The sequence below is a fragment of the Lagopus leucura genome, unplaced genomic scaffold (genome assembly GCF_019238085.1).
Source record: "Lagopus leucura isolate 7727_CA_CO unplaced genomic scaffold, USGS_WTPT01 Super-Scaffold_73, whole genome shotgun sequence".
In the NCBI taxonomy this organism is placed as follows: Eukaryota; Metazoa; Chordata; class Aves; order Galliformes; family Phasianidae; genus Lagopus; species Lagopus leucura.
Window position 1 is genome coordinate 65,969,918 of NW_024962252.1, and position 10,319 is coordinate 65,980,236.

The window sequence follows — 10,319 nt, forward strand, 5'->3', positions numbered from 1 at the left end:
TTATTCCCTGCAGCAGAGCTCAATTCAAAGCAGATTTTCATACAGCAATCACAGTTTTATAGTGAAAGCACTTATCATGATTACTGTGTCAAGTCTAAGAACCTCTCCCTTTGACCTAAGGAACAGTATTATTCCACAAATAGCAAAATGAAAGCGCCAAAGGAACACAGCTGGTCCACCTGGCAAGCCAGAAGACAGACAGGAAACTCAGCAGAGGTTTCCTGACACCAGAAGCAGCTTTCAGAGGCAGAGCAGATCATGTTTCTTCCCAAAGCAAATGCTGCTTTCAACCAATAACTCTCTCTGCAGGGATCCCAAACCCAGCAACCTCAGGAGAGCTCACCAGTTTAACGTATTTAGGGAGCTACTGCATAACAGACTGCATGAGCAAATAAATCACAAGTAGAATATAGAGACAGCTTTTTTTTTTTTTTTTTTTTTTTTTTTAAGGTGAATATGTAACTGTGTTGCTAGCTGACAGCCTGACGAGAGGGGCATATCACAAATTACAATTCAGTAAGCATAGAAAGACAGAACATTTGCAGCAGCTCCCGTTTTGTGAGGCAGAATTAAAAAGCTGGTCTTAAATATCTACAAGCTGTTTCTGATCATTACGAATTGTGCCATAACTTTGAACACAGGAAATATGTTTCAGAGTGAAGTAAAACAAACAGGCTGACTTCACACAACAGCAGCAGCGCATCTCCCCTCCAACAGCACAGTATTTCTCAAACATCCAGCTGTCCAAAGACAACAGAGCACAAATACAGAAGCATTAGAGAGAAGCTTCTGCTTGGAACGATTCTCTCCCAAATAGCACCTTGACATCAAGAACATTTCACGTGGCCAACTATAAGCAAGCCCAACTTCATGTTCTTTGCTGACACTCACTTTCACATACCCACCAGCATACCCTGCACATTTTATGAGTGTTCTCAAAAGCCTGGGAATACTCCTGCCTGAACGTTTGCAACCTCAGTCCTTGTATTTATCTCTCTTATGCGTTACACTCACAGAAGAATGTAAAAGTACACTACTCTTATTATTTCACTGCCACTAACTTTTTTTTTCTTTCTATTTTCTAAGGGTTTTGAACATTTCCTACAGTGTAGCATTCTCTCAGTTTCTGACTTCAGCAGAAATCCCCATCAAATCACCAAGACCTCTGCCATTTCCAAAGAGTTCATCTTTGCTAAAGGTGCTTTTCCCCTCCGGTAGCAGCAGCCCCAGATCTCACATGCATTGGCTGAGCACTTACTGGGTTACTGTCCCAGCACCAGAGCCAGATGCAATAAGCAGTTGCTAGTGTGGTGGAGCTGGGAAGAGGAGGTCTGTCACTCCTGACATTAAGGACACCTTTTTTCAATGGAGAAGGAATGAATCAGGGTAGGAAAAGAGGATTTTGAAGAAGAGTCAAATGAGGATAGACTAGGATGGTGGGAAAGAGGACCTTCACCATTTAAGTCAGAGGATCCAAAACCAAACCCTTTATTGCCAGAATTTGTGCATGCAAATTACTCTATTCACTCTAAGAGGGCTGATCACACAACAACAGCAAGCAGAAGAAAAATGTGGGCCACTCAAGTCTGCACAAATTCCCAGAGCTACTCAAAAACTCCCAGTGTTTGCTGACTCTGCTGGTCTTTGAACCCTGCATGAAACATCTCCCTCCTTCCTCCCCCCCCCCCCCAAAAAAAAACAACCCACCCAACACTACCATATCTCTTCTCTGAATATCTCACTTATCTTCAGCAAGGAGAGTGAATTATCAAAATGAGCACCTTTGGCCATGAAGGAAGAAATGCTGCCAGCCAGGTACAAGGACAAGGGTTTGAGGAAAGAAAAGGGCAGGTGTCCCTGATTCCTTAGATACAAGAAAGGCACTGGTGCCATTCAAAGAGCAAAAACTGGGTCAAGTTAGAGCCAAACAAAAAGACAGAGCAGCACATAGGAGGCTTAAGCTGCGTGCTTAAGAGTTACTTCTTGCTGAGACTGACTTCTGCTTCATGTAGTTTCATGTAACTTTTTTTCTGTCTTCAGAATCCACTCAGTGAATGTTAAACAGCACTCAGCACTGCAGGAACTCAAACTGCATTTCTCTCCAATCAAAGATATAATGAAGCAGACACTGAGGCCTCCAGATGATTTTCCCATCAGAGGACCCACAACTGTGAAGTCAACCATTAGGGCTCCAAGCAAATGCTCTTCAATATGCATGAGCTACAGTAGGGGAAACTTAATACTGCATATCTTGAAACCTCTAAAAAGTGACTTTTCTGAGTTGGCATAGGATTGCTTGAGAACAGCCAAGCAGCTACAACCAGCACAAAGGAAGCAAATCTCACCACAAAGGATGCATCCATGCAGCCAAGTTTATGCTATAAGAGGTAAACCTCCATTCAGCAGCTCTGCAGATATACTTGAGCACAGAAACAGCCCAGACAAATACAGACAATTAACAGATCGAGTCCAGGGGCTGATGTTTCCAAGCCTTACACACAAAGTCAGACAAACGACCGATTCCTACCAACTTTTTGCTGCCGCAACGGGGACAAGGAAGCAGCAGCAGCACCCTCCGCTGGTCTCTGCCGTAAATGCAGCAAACGAGCCGGTGGGAGCCGCTGCTAGACCTGTTCTATTACTTTTACAGAAAGAGAGCTTTTTACTCAGCATACCGATCGAGCAGTCCCTCTGTGCGTGGTCTGCAGCTGCCTCCAGTCGCTACAGACGTGGCTTTTGTCAAAAGCAAGAGCAGCGATGTGATCGGTCAAGCACAGAGCTAGAAAGTTATTAAGTAGTATCAACTCTGCTCCATACGTAAAGAGGGTACATTCCCCAAAAAGTCGAATGCTAAATAGCACTTAGAGTAACAACTTTATTTTGAAGCTTGCAATAACCTATTTAACTTTTCCTCATCATCATCATTTTTCCTTCCTTGGGATTTCAGGCCATTTGATATACATAAAATTCCACTAAAAATAAGACAACCTAAGCAACTGCTCTCCTTACTGTGCATAAGGAAGACAGGCTTAAGAGTTAGCTTTAGTGTTCTTTCATTTGACCCAAAAGTAAACAGCAACTCGCTGTGCTTAGCCACATCCAGCACACACCATCTTGTTTCTTCTTTGAATATCAGCCTAAATTACTGAAAATTATTAAAAACTCATTTTGCACAGCTATAGAAAATCTTTAGTCACATGGACATACACAATAAAAAAAGACAGGTGACGATATGGGGGGAAAAAGCATGAAAAAGCTCCAGAAAGCTTCGAAGCTCTGTGATTTTTCAGGAGAATCGTGTATTGGTAGAGAACAGCCCAAGCTGCCATATGTGCCCAGGTTTGGAGAAAAAAAAAAAAAGTAGTAGCTAAAAATGTAGCTAAGTAACTTAAAATTGAACTTGGTCAGTTATCCCCCCCAGTGAGGATATCTTTAATGAATTTCTCTCAGTCTGACTATGAGACGACACACATCTCAGAATATTCCATACACATTAATCAGACTTAAATTCAGCTGCTTGGTTTCATGCATTAAGGTATTTTGAAACTGTGTATGTTTTTACATTCATTAATCAAATGAATATTATATTTACTTAAGATTTACTTTATTTTTTTAAATCTGAGCCATCAAGATGTGAAAAATAAAAGGCAGCAGTTCCAGTGAAACATCCTCCGCATGGCAGAGTTCAGAGGAAACACAGCTACATACAGAAGCACATCTCTTAAAATGTTTTAACAGCAAAAATGATTGAGGTCTTTTTAGGACACACTGTCTGTTCCATAAGAGGATTGGAAATCTGCCATTACATTACCGGATTTTGCTCCAAAATAAACTAAAGCCAGCACAGCTGGAGGTGACAGATGCATGCCCAGGGTAAATACCTACTCTTTGCCCTCCTTCCCAGCTGTTAAAGCATTCTGGCCCTGCTGCTTTCACAGCATGTAGTACTGGACTGCTTCTACCCTCTCTTCTCAGCAAAGCTCCTCAGCTCTCCTCATCCTCTGCATGCTGAAATCCCCCAGATGATGCTCAGGCTAAGAATCCCAAATATCCTGTAGTCACAAAGACCTCAGGTGCTCTTATTCAAACCCCTATTTTTCCAACCTATGCTTCTCTTATATCTTGTACCCTACTAACAATCATATCACTTCCCAACAGCCTGGTTCCTCCCAGAACACTTGTGGTACTCCCCGCTCTCATTGCTGAATGAAGCAAGGATCCTGTGGGCAAAGAGGTGCTGAAGGTAACACTGACAAGCACTTGCGAAGGGTGCAAGCTTCCATTGACAACCTGAATTCCACCATCCCCTAAGTTTTAAGAAGTTAACTTAGTAAAATTATTATTACTTTGTAAAGATGCCTAATTAATATAACAAACGTATGAATACAGGTTTATGAAAAGAAGCAAAAAAATGCAAAGGTTTTGGTATGTTGGAATCTTCAAACAACTAATGAGAATTATACAGACAGCTCCCCAAAGCTTAGAGATCTTCACGGGACTTCCTTTCTTCAAGCAGAAATTTTCTTTAATGTAGTTCCTACAATAACATCTGAGGCTCTTCTTCTTCAAACTCCCCTTTTCTCTTTCTTTCAGTATTCCATTTCTGTTGGGTATTTTTTTTTTCTCCACGCTTCTACAGTTCCCTGCTCTGATCCACCCACTAGCCAAGTTTTCCAGCTGGGCCATCTCAAGTCTAATGCATTCAAAGTTCTGTCATGGTATAAACAAACATAAATAGCGTGCACAGTCATCCAGCAAGGAGCAATCCTCTGCTCTTTTACTGTGTTAGGAGCAGCATTAGCTCTATTTGGAAACACGATATATTCTTGGCACTCTTCCCCCAACAAAAGCAACACTTTGTTAAACCTGCTCCCATCAACTTTATTTGTCATATATTTTGATGATTTCAGGGCAGAGTTCAATTTCTGCCACCGAGTCAAAACCAGTGAACAAATTAATTGCTGTAGAGGTGCACAGAGCAAAGAATGGGGGGCAATCCTGGTGACTGCTTTGCAACAGAACCAGCTTGGAAGGGCTGCTAGCTGGGACAGGAATCCACCTGTCTGCACACGGCTCGAGGCAAAAGCCTGCAACTGCTTCTGCATCTCTTCCAGGAGAGCTTTATGGAGAAAGCAGGCATCTCCAAAGTCAGTACAAAAAACAAACAAACAAAACCAAACAGATGTTGTTAGGACACACTGTGACAGAGGGAGAAAAAAGAAGCTGTGACCTGTCTCACTCTAGTCACTCTTTCTGAGGCGATGAGCAGAAGCAAGCCCACTGTTTCTCTGGGCCCAGGGCTCCTACACAACCCCAGACGTTGCCCGTACACGTGGATAACCCTAATGGCACCAACTGCCCTCGGGGCCGCGTCACGCTCCCCGCGCTCCCCAGGTGCGTCCTCGTCAGACACAGGCCGGTCCTCCGTCGCTAGGGGGCGCTGTGGTGCCGCAGCGCTGGCGGCCCGCTGAGCTGGCGTCGACATTTTGGGGCGCTGCTGGAGGGAGAGGTTTCCTGCATGAACGTCATGGAAGAGTGAATGGCAGCGGGCCCTGCAAGTCAGCCGGCAGCAGGAGGGTAACAGCACAAGCACGTACCTATTAGCGTGCGATACTGCATTCAGAGGATGCATGCATGTGAAGCGAGGAGGGTGCTGTCGGCCAAATCTTTGTTAGATGCTGAACGCACAGCAGCTGTGAACTGCAGTTTGCTCCCTGGTTTCAGTCCTGGAGTTGTATGTTTCTCAGCTCCTTACAGATGCCTTATGTACAGATTTGTTAGTAAACAAAGAAGCCTCATCCTGCAGAAACTCACTCCTGAGCAGTAGGTTTGACCAATAGTTCAACAGTTCTCTACCCTCTGCAGAGCTACAGCACATTGAAATTCCAGGCTCCATCATCTGCTGCCAGCCAATCTGGTTACCATTTTCTGCCCCACTACTCTCCCCCCCTTTTTTTTTTTTTTTTTTAGTATCCCAGAATGGCCATGCTGAAGTTCTGTAGGCCTCTCACCACCAACAACAAAAAAAGTGTCTTGATGACTGTTCCAAGGACAATTATACTGCTGAAAAGTTTCTCCAGTGCCAATCCAAAGGGCTCCCTTGTCAAAAACAGCCTCCAAAGGCAGAGGAAACATGAGGCTGCTCCCTAGCATTGCACAGCTCTCTGAGCTCACCTGGCTGTTAGCAGTCCTTAGAGCAGCTTTAGGATACTGAGGTTAAAAGAATACAAAACCCTTTAGGCAATAACTGTAGAAGCAGTGAGCAAGATTCAGGTCCTTTTCTTCCAGAGTTGATAACCAGCTGTCTGAACTGGCAAATAATCCGGGCTGAAACAAGTAATTTCTAACATGTGGGACTTTGTTAACTGGGAAACAGATGCTTCATATTGTCTAATTATTAGAAACCAAGGGAAGAAAATAAATTGATTTTCTTTGTTGGTTGTAACTAAAAATCATCCTTGCTTATATAGGCTTTTCTTTTTTAAAGGCTTTTATGAAGAGACGATGTTCTCTGCCAGGACGTGTTGTAGGTTATAGGAAATGCCAGACAGAAGAGTAAGCAATCCTTAGCACTGCTCTATCTCCCCCTTTTTTTCAGGCCACATCTGTCCTCTCTTTTCTAGTCACCTCATACCCAGCTAACTGAAATATCTAAGGGAATTCCCACTGCAGAGAAGTACCTTGTTTCTGTAGTTCCTCTTTTAGGTGTCTTTCCTACTGGGGGGAGGGGAGATAGCAAAGAATGGATAAACCCTAAAGCAGAGGAAGTGCTGAAGGCTAGCAGAGGGGAGGATGTATATACTACTTCAGCTGTTGAGGATTTAATGCCTCTGAGTTACAGAAGCATTCAGGAAACTGAAGGCTGGGAAGAACTATTTAAACAGTGAAAAGGAAAAAAATCTTTTTCAGGGCTTTTTAGTCTTACATCTACAGAACGTTGAGATTTCTGTTAATCTGCAAGGAACATACAGCACGGACAGAAATTTCAGAGTTTAAGACTTCTTACTGATATGGAATGAAGAATTCATCTATGAGATTGAGTTTGCTCTTATTGCATGTTGTGCAACGGGGAATTCTGCAGAAGGGACCAAAATAAGTTTATAATCAGCTAATAGAGGCTAAAGTCCAACATAGAACAAAGGCTTGAAAGTTCCAATGCATCTATAATGGAATCTGTCCCTTTCTAGTTTCCACTAGTTGAATAACATGTTTAATTCTCCTAGAAGTTTGTTTCTCTGGTCTAGTACCAAATGAAGTTATCAAACCACATATTTCTTGCTTTAGAGCTACTTTAATTACTCTGATTAGTATGTAAGGGTGAGGTCCTGCACTTGGTGCATAAGCATTATTTCATTGGAAGCCAGTCGAAGTGTTGGCTGCCTTAAGGATTAGAACCCCACATTTGTACTGTTGTACGCCACTGTATGACCTAAATGAGATTAGAATAATAAATCCTGATTTATTATAGGGCTTTATTTAGATACATTTTGAGTACGAGGGTCTGTGTCAGGATTAATTATGAAATGTAGCGTGCCCCAGCACTGAGAAAGCTTAACAACACAAGGACATTTTTTCCCTTGAGAGCACTAGTTCCCAGCCCTCTGTCTGGCTTTCATCAGCATTGCTAAGTGTTGAATGGCCCAGAGATGCTGGATCCCGAAGATGGTGACGTAGTCTGTGACTTGGAGATAAGCGCACAGTGAGTGAAGGATGGAAGTATCCCATTGGCAGCCTGAGTAATCAGTCTCTGCAATGCAGTAGCATTCAAAAAGCATCCAATAAGGTTTTCAGAAGTCAGAAATGAATGAGAAGTTACTGTTTCAGGATTTATGTACTGTGTTGAGCAGACACTAGTTGAGGTACCTACCCAGTAGTTAAGACAGGTTCCCTCACCTTTTGCAAAGGAAAGTCCCTTCTTCTCAGTTTTGTAGCCCCCAGCTCTCATCAGGAAGCCTGATACCTTATCATACAGCACACAAATTACAGTGGCCTTAGTATTTGACGCAGAAGGTGTGTGCTTGCACAACAGTTAAATTCACCCAGCTTAATAGCCCTACTACTACAGGCTTAAGAGGAATTTGCTCTTCCAAGTAGTAATTTAACTAGAACAGGAAGGAGGTGGGAATTAAAGTTAGCGAACTTCAAGGGTATGGGATACAAACTGAAGAACGAAGGTTTAAGTGCTGCGGTAAAGCCAGGTGCATTCAATCAACATGAATTACACAGTATCTTTACTTTCCTCTAAATCCTAATACTCCCAGTCTCAGTCAGCTGGCTGACCAATCTATCTACATCAGATTTCTATTCCACTTGCTCAAAGATTCTTTACTCTGTTCTCAAAATTTAAACCACGGGAACCAGGTACTGGAAGAAATACAATCTGAGAAATCAAGAAGCCTCAAAAGGATGAAAAGCCTCCCAGTGCAGCTGAGAAAAAATTCTCTGGGTTACCACATGCTACAATTGGAAAGATCAACGCGGTTGATGTGGCAATACAGGAAGTGTAAAAACAAAGCAATTAGTGAGAACGGAAAGGTGTTACAAAGAAAAACTAAAGGCACTCACCTGTCACCAAAGATCAAGGCTAACAGAGAAAATCCCGCACATGAGGAACCTCCAACCAGAGATCCTTCCCAGTGGCAGTCAGCCCTTAAATGAGGTCTAAGAGAGGTGCAGCCAGGCTCCACCCCTTCTGGTCACAGAGCTGAATTGCCTTCACCTGTGCTGCCAGGGCTGACCAGGTCCTTTCCCCAGTGATTCAGGCCATGACTTGACGGTTCCACACACCACAGTATAGAATCAAATATGAAGATGGTTCAGGATCTAACAAAATGTTGAATTACTTTTTTTTCTTCACTTCCTAGAAGTGTTCATTTCTGCCAAACCCTTTCTAAAAGGCTTTTAAATTCTACACGCAACATGGTGGGAGTCCTTGGGCGCATGGTAGCACACAATGATTCACTCACAGTCTTACCAGCAAGTTCGTTAAGTCCAAGTGACACCAAAGACAAGAGCCTTAGACCTCTGCACAGGAGCAGAGCAACACTTCAACTTGCAGAATCCAGATGCTTTGTTATATACTTTTGATCATTTCAAGTCAAATGGCAGCATGACAGACTGGCTTATCAACCTTTTGAACCCTCAAGCTCCACTCAGGTTTATTCGTTTGGACAGTGACCCTTAGAAAGAAAACAGTAATGCAAACAGATCCTTTGGAATTGCCTAACATCCCTCAACTGCTGGCTGAACTTTTAAAGGGCTGGAAGGCTGCATGAGTAGGCCTATGAAGAAGTTTCTTGTAATGTTACAAAGCAGTTTCTCAATGAAGTTTGGATCAACTGTCAGCAAGGACATAAGGCTGTGACACTGTGCGACCACTGCTCTTTGCAGGAGTCCCTTGACAACTCCTGGCCGGGAGCAGCAGCTGTCTTTATCCATTTACAACATGCTGCTCCTGGATTGTGAGTGGGCAATCATCTCTACAGGGGCACTAATTGAAACCAGCGCTTTGTTGACTGGAAACATCTTCCAGCTTCTCTGTACATTTTATAGTATATTTCAGACACGTGTGTGATTTTGAACATCCTGGTGTTTTGCTGATGGCGTGTTATGGAAGCCTCTACCTTCATTTAGCAAGTTAGAGTCTTATGGCACAAGCTGCTGTTATAAGTCACTGCTAAAAAGCTGTAGAGGGCTCATCACCACCATAGCAATGTTAGCCACAAGTATAGTCAGAATGTTTGTGCTGAGAGCAGGGTGGTGTGTAACCTGCTGAATTTATTGTCACTGAAGTCTGGCCCCAGATACAGTGTGTGTGTGCTGGGGTTGCGGAGATGGATGAATGCTTATGGCAGCCTATCAGCAGAACTGGGAAAGGCTAGGAAGAAGCTTTCCTTTTTTTCTAGAAGGAAGTATGTATCAATCTAGGGGAGACCTTTTTCTGGTCTAGGAGACAGAACCTTTCCAGTATGTAGCAAAATAACTTTTTTATTTTTTTGTACTTTGTCTGTTGTACCTGTTGTCTAAAGTCCTGTCCAGGCTCTATCTTCCCCATCTTTGCCTAATGAGTACAGATAGCTTTGCTAACAAGCTTGCTTCAGTAACAGCTTTGCTTCCTGTGATCTAGACTGAGTCAGTTTTGTTGTTTTTTTTTTTAATCTGGGCAATATGCAGGATCTAGGAGCAGGTGCTAATTTAAAACAAAGCCCAAGTTTATTTATGTTGAAGTTAGAAAATTCTCTTTCCATGCAAGCTGAAACATATCTGTATATGTACGTGATTCTCAGTGTTTTGACACTTCATATCCTCACTCCTCTTTC